General features: G+C 38.0%; 1 long non-coding RNA gene across 1 annotated transcript; it reads right to left on the minus strand.

The window, feature by feature from the left end:
• Nucleotides 1-288: 288 nt before the first annotated feature.
• On the minus strand, nucleotides 289-6,301 carry LOC122523684. Its single transcript, XR_006305353.1, has 2 exons — nucleotides 6,165-6,301; nucleotides 289-387 (listed from the first exon to the last, which is right to left on the minus strand). It is a non-coding gene; the product is annotated as an uncharacterized LOC122523684 (long non-coding RNA).
• Between the last annotated feature and the right edge of the window lie 405 nt (nucleotides 6,302-6,706).

The following is a 6,706-nucleotide window of genomic DNA, read 5'->3' on the forward strand; positions in this document are numbered from 1 at the left end:
CCAGTTGGGGTCCATCTTTGTAGGTTCCAGTGGGACATTTCGAGGGATCGAACGATTCCGAACGTTGGCGATTCCGTATTCTTCGAAGGTTCGGGTTTCTCTCGGTGAGATAAGGGGGTTGTTGGTATGAGGAATGGTAAGGGATGTGTGTAATTCGATCAGACCCTTCGCTTGAACGGCACTTTCCATTGGTAAGACGACCAGCTCTCTCTCTCTCTCTCTCTCTTTTCTTTGTCCCTTTTCTTCTCTCTCTCTTTCTCTTCACTTTTCTTCTTTTATCTTTTCTCCTTTTTCACGTCAATTTTCCTCTTCCATTCGTTTGTCCTTTCGCGTTGCGAACGGCAAACGATCCAAAGACGTCGTCGACACGCTTCGTCTCGTTGAAGCCTTGAGATAAAGGGAAAAGGGCGACTCGTTAACGAGAGATGAATCATAAGCCCGCATTTTCCGTTACTAACGAATATAATATCATTTAGATTCTAAAACGATATACGATCTATGGAAAATAAATTATCAAGAGTGATATTTGCATCGAACGATTTTCATTTTCTTCTGTTTTCATTTAAAAGAAAGAATTAAACATATTTACGAGACTAAAGATAAAGTTGATTAATCTTTCTATAACCCTAATTGTTTAAATGTATACAACATGTAACCAACAAGTATCAATTTTAAAACTTGCGATCGAATATCGAATTAAATCATGCGACATCGTACAAAAATGATAAAAATTATTGAAATTTTTTCGTATTTTTACGAAAAAAGAAAAAACATTCGATTATAAACGAACGATTGTTATAACACGTTAATTCAATTTATGGCTAGTTAATAATGAAAAATTACGATAGAAAAAGAAAAAAGAAGAAAAACAAGAAAATATCAATAATTTCGATAAATATTCTTTTGTACTTTAACGTGGAATAATAGTTGAAAATTGAAGCATGTTCCTTTCGTAAAAATCATTAATACGAGGCTTGTAATCGACCACACTACCTTCTCTCATTGAACTAATTCATATAACGGTTTAGAATCATCCTAGCGTGACATGTCATTTGCCGGACGGTCTCGATCACAACACGATTCTCGTTTTCAGTCGTTTGTAGGGATGAGGTGAGGAGATAGGAAGAGGAAGAGGAAGAGGAAAAGGTGGTGGTGGTGGTGGTGGTGGTGGTGTTAGAGAAGGGGGAGAGAAATTATGGGAGGTTGGAACAAAATAAAGTGCTCACGGGCTTTTTCATGCTGTCCACTTTCTAGGTGTCGGAACGTGTCTATGTAGAAGGACGGGTCGGGTACAGGCACATCGTTCATTTTCAGGTACGGAAAACGGTAGCTCGTGTGCTGCTGCTGCTGCTGTTGTATCACAGACGAGGGAAAAAAAAAATGGGGAAAAAAGTGTCGGCGAACGAGGTGCTTCCGAATTACGAATGCATAGATCGTTGAATAAATAATGAAAGGACAACGGATACGTTAGTGTATGCATAGGTGTATATGTATGCATAAGTATACGTGAGTGTGTGTACGTATATATGTGGTTCGATAGATACGCTCGAACCAATTGCTTCAACGACCACACGAGTATTTTTGTTCATATCCTACTTAGAAATTCTTTTGAATGATTTCGATCTTTCATAAATGATCAAAGTGGATATCATTTAACGCGTATAGAAAATTACTATCATTTTATATTACCGTTAAGATAATATATAATCTAATATATATATCTGTATATGTGATAAGTAAAAGAGAATTGAAATATAAAAATCGATGAAAATGAAGAAAGATGGACGGTCGAAGGGTGAGATCCTAGTTTTTCGATGTCACAAGGTTCGCATGCTATTATCGCGTGGCACGTCAATACCTAGCTAGCTAGCTAGCTAGCTAGCTTGCTAGTTCCTGACAAAGGGGATGACGTACAAGGAAAGAAGGAGAAAGAGAAAGACAGACGAACGACGTAAACTGAATGACGAGAAGATAGTCGCAGCGGGTGGTAGTTATGTTGTCGCTGGCTGCGTATGACAGCGACAGAACCGAAGGCCAACCTCCTCCTCCTCCTCCTCCTCCTCCTCCTCTATCTCGTCCTCAAGCTTTTCCTCCACCTCCTTCTCTTCCACTTTCTCCACCTCCTCTTTTGCCCGGACTCGACTCGACTCGACTCGACTCGACTGAACTCAACTCAACTCTCCCTCCCTCCCCCCACCCACCCCCTACCACCCTTCCTTCCTCGAACGTCCGCTTCGAATCCCTTCCAACCCCTGCGTTCGGTCAAACTTCCCAGACTACCGAGGCGCACTCGACAATTACGATCAATTTCCTGGTCGTCGCACTCCCCTCCTTCCCTCCTACCCTCTCTCTCTCATTCTCTCTCTTTCCCTCTCTCTTTCGTATTTTTCTTACGACGGACGAATTAAAAAAACAAAAAAAAAAAAGGAAAAACTCTTAAAAAATGTATCATTTTATTTTCCACGATATTTCTAATTGCTACGGAATTATCGCATCATCGAGATATAAAAATCATATAAATAAAATAAATATATAAGAATGATTTTTCAGAAAATATACGCATGCGTGTATATATATAGTGAGTTGGGGAGAAAGTTTTTTTCATATTTTCCCGATGGATTACCTTAAAATCGCATTAACCTGGATAATGTTTAATCGGATCTGACAATACTCCCGTGCGTTCGAAAAATGACGTATTTTAGAGTAATTGGCTCTAAAAAAAAAAAAAGAAAAAGAAGAAAAAGAAAAAGAAAACGGAAAAAGAAAAAAAGTGCAAAAAAAAAATTGGCACACTTTCGTTCATTCGATCAAAAATGGTCGCGCTTATATCGAAGATAACGAACGAAAAGTAAGAACAATTGTGTGTGCGTGCGTGTGTGTGTGTGTTAGATTGATTTGGAAATTTTATTAGAAAATGAAACAAAACGAAACAAAATAGGAAGAATCAAATTCGAGAATATTTTATACAATATTATTATACTTCACGAATGTTTGTTTATAAATTTTAATTCTCCCTCTTTCTCTTTCCCTCTCTATTCCTATTTTTTTTCCTTAAAGTAAAATCTTTCTTGAAATAATTTCGCGGTTAAAATTTGAAGCGAATGACGACAACAGGGCTGGCTTCTATGCCATTTCGACGTCATTATTCTTCTTTTTTTGCGAAAGCTTTCAATTAACTTTAAACGAATATATTAAAGGGCGTGGCAAAAGATTATCTCTCTCTCTCTCTCTCCTTCTTTTTCCTCTCTTTTTTTTTTTTTATTTTCTAACTGCTTTCTCTCTCTCACTCTTTCCTTTTTTTCTTTCCCGTCTTTCACGGAAACCAACCTGCTGTATTTCCTTCGCGACAGGCTGCTCCTTTCGTTGCTCCTGCTACCGAGAGTTCTTCTTTTCATCTTTTTTTTTCCTCTCTCCTCTCTCTCTCTCTCTCTTTACTTTTTTCGTTTTTTTTTCTTTTTTCTTTTTCCTCTTTTTCCACTACTTTTTTTTTTTCTTTCTTATTTCCTTCATCGAGCTTCCCGTACCTTCGCTTTTACCTCTTCGTCTCTTGGAAAGACACCTTGACAACGTGGAGAAGTAACGAGAGAAGAGAGAGAGAGAAGAGAGAGAGAGAGAGAGAGACGATAAGCTCACGGATATTATCGATCAGCTTCGGAACGATGATGTTTGAAGGGATAAAAATCGTCGAAAAGAGTCCAATGTCGTCTCGCTTGATATTGCTGCCCATTAGCGATAATTACTTATATTATTTCTATATGTTATTTCAACTATATTCTCTTGAAAAAGTCCAACGTCTAATACTAATAATGATAATAATAATAATAATAAATGGAAAAAGAAAACGTAGTTAATGATAAAAAAAAGAAATAACAGTCGCATACTCATACGAAAGTCGATCGATCGATCATTTTTCCATAGACGAAAAAAATAAATTAATGCAACGACAAACGTACAAAATTACGTTTAAATATAGATACGTCTTTTTTTATTTGTCTTGCGAGATCAATGTCCGATAATAACGGATATGTAAAATGAAAACCAAATAAAAAAAAACTGGTGTGTGTACTTATGTACGCAAGTAAGAAGTTATACTTCTTTGCCGTACCAAAACGAACATAACCTCAATAACTTCAAAAATAACTTCAAAAAAAACTTCAAAGAAAAAAATAACTTCAAGAAAAAACTGGTGTGTGTACTTATGTACGCACGTAAGAAGTTATACTTCTTTGCCGTACCAAAACGAACATAACCTCAATAACCTCAAAAATAACCTCAAAAAAACTTCAAAGAAAAAAAATAACTTAAAGAAAAAAATAATTATTATTATATACATATATATAAGAAAGAATAAAAAAACTGGTGTGTGTACTTATGTACGCACGTAAGAAGTTATATTTCTTTGCCGTACCAAAACGAACATATCCTCAATAACCTCAAAAATAACTTCAAAAAACTTCAAAGAAAAAAAAATAACTTAAAAAAAAATAATTATTATTATATATATATAAGAAAGAATAAAAAAAGAAAAAGAAAATATGAAAATATAGATATCAGTTCACACTAAATATAAGAGAGATATATCGAATTACTTCACGCGTCAACAGTCATGGCGCGGTTACAGCATTAGTTCTCGCTTCGATCATTTAAGTAAAGCAGCGCTGTGTACGATTAGTATTTGGATGGGTGATCCGCTTGAGAAAAAAAAGGGGAAGAAGAAAAGAAGACAACTTCATGCCGTATACTTAAAATCGCTTTGCCGCGCGTCGTAAATACCGACAAACTTCATGGTGTCGTTTTTCCAGACGCTTGGAACAAAATCACTCACTAACGGAAATGTTGACTAAAAATTTCGAATCGATATTTTATATTTCAAAAATTAATTCTACAAATACAAAAATTGTGTATATAAAAATGTCTATATATGTTATTATACGTATATTCGTTAGAACAGGGACAAAATGTCAAAAATTAACAAAAAAAAAAAGTGACGGATAATAAAAATACAACGGGGGTTGGGGAGGGGAGAGGAGAGGAGGGGGAGTGTATTAAAAAGTTCATCGATTTAAATCGATTTTTAATTGTTGTTTCCAAACAATTAATTCAACACGCGGTAAAAATTCTATAAAAATTGTTAGCAAAATTGGAATGGAATAAAAATTGTTAATGAAAATCTAAAAAATATGTAGCTGTTGAGTTAACATGAAATATATTTTTATACTTGATTTCGATCAAGGTCGCCGTCAAGTATTCCGACGTTTCAATTTTTTATTCTCTCTCTCTTTCTCTCTCTCACACGCAAGCACACACTCTTTCGTCACGAAACTATCCGCTTTTACGGATTTATCGAGGGGAATCGTGCGAGAGAGGGTTGCACGCGCCAACGACACAAATACGCGAATGCTAGTGCGAATCCGAGCATGAGTATGTGTATTATACACACGTTACGTACGTGTATACATACATATACATTTACAGTTATACGGGGAGAGGGTGGTTGACAGCGAGACGACGAACGAAAATTACAAGTCGGACCGGAAATGACGAGGCACCGGAAGTGCTCGTGGCGCTTCGCTTCCGTCGTTCTCGTTCGCGCGATCGAAAGCATGCTTCGAGGGAAAATCCATCGGGGGAAGGGGGGGGAGTAGGTGGTAGCTGAATGGGAGGGAGGGAGGGAGGGAGGGGGTGGGCTATCGAACCGGCTCGTTCGACGAGATAAAATCGAGATGGATAAAGGGTTAACGCGTTGAGTGTTCGGCGCAGGTATCATCACTCGACTATGCAAACTTCATTTTCAACGTTTTTCGAAAATATCTCTTGAAAATCAAGGACACGTTTCGCGTATCGCGTTTAACGCAAGGACACGTTTCGCGTGTCATTTTTTTTTCCTTCTTTTTTTTTCATTTCTTTTTTTTATGTTTAACAACGAACGTTAACGTCGTTTATTATAAGTAATATGAGAAAAGAAAAAAAAAGAAAAAAAAAGAGAAAATCAAAATACCGCGTGAAATTATTTAGGACGGGAATGAATCGTATAAGAGAACAAACTCACCCCTGCCTTATAAAAAAAAATGATACCAAAAGGAAAACAAAAAAAAAAAGAAAAGAGGGGAATACGTTTAATAGTAAAATACTAAAATGTGTCGGCTAGACGATTATGAACGGACCTTTAGGATTTCCCCGTCCGTGACGTCGTTGATTCGCGTGGGCGATAGCGGACACGAGCTGCGCGGCAGCTCGTTTTCGGTGGGTTGGGTTGGGTTTTCAGCATCACGAGCAAGATCCGTGCTTACTTCCTTTCCACCACCTCTCCTGGCTTCTACCTTCAGCCGCAGAAGCAAAGCGAGGCGAAGCAAAGCGAAGCGAAGCAAAGCGAAGCGAAGCGAACCGAAGCCTCGTGCTTCATCCACGAGAGGGTGGAATAGAAGAGAGAGGGTTGGTGGAGTGGGTGACGCTGGCTGAGGAGGAAGTGGATGAGGAGAGTCAAGAAGGAGGTGGAGCTTACCAGAGTTACAGTCGGAGTTGCTTGAAAGAGGTGGAGGTGAAGGTGACTCGTGCTCAACGTTGACGACGTGCCTGACGTAGAGGAGATGGAACTGGCCTGTTATATCGAGCGAGTACGAGAGAGAGAGAGAGAGAGAGAAAGGAAAAGATAGAAAGGGATGGATAGATTTACAACGAGACCGATGAAAAGCCACCCAGTCAATCG

Source organism: Polistes fuscatus, unplaced genomic scaffold (genome assembly GCF_010416935.1).
Source record: "Polistes fuscatus isolate 324 unplaced genomic scaffold, CU_Pfus_HIC Scaffold6, whole genome shotgun sequence".
In the NCBI taxonomy this organism is placed as follows: domain Eukaryota; kingdom Metazoa; phylum Arthropoda; class Insecta; order Hymenoptera; family Vespidae; genus Polistes; species Polistes fuscatus.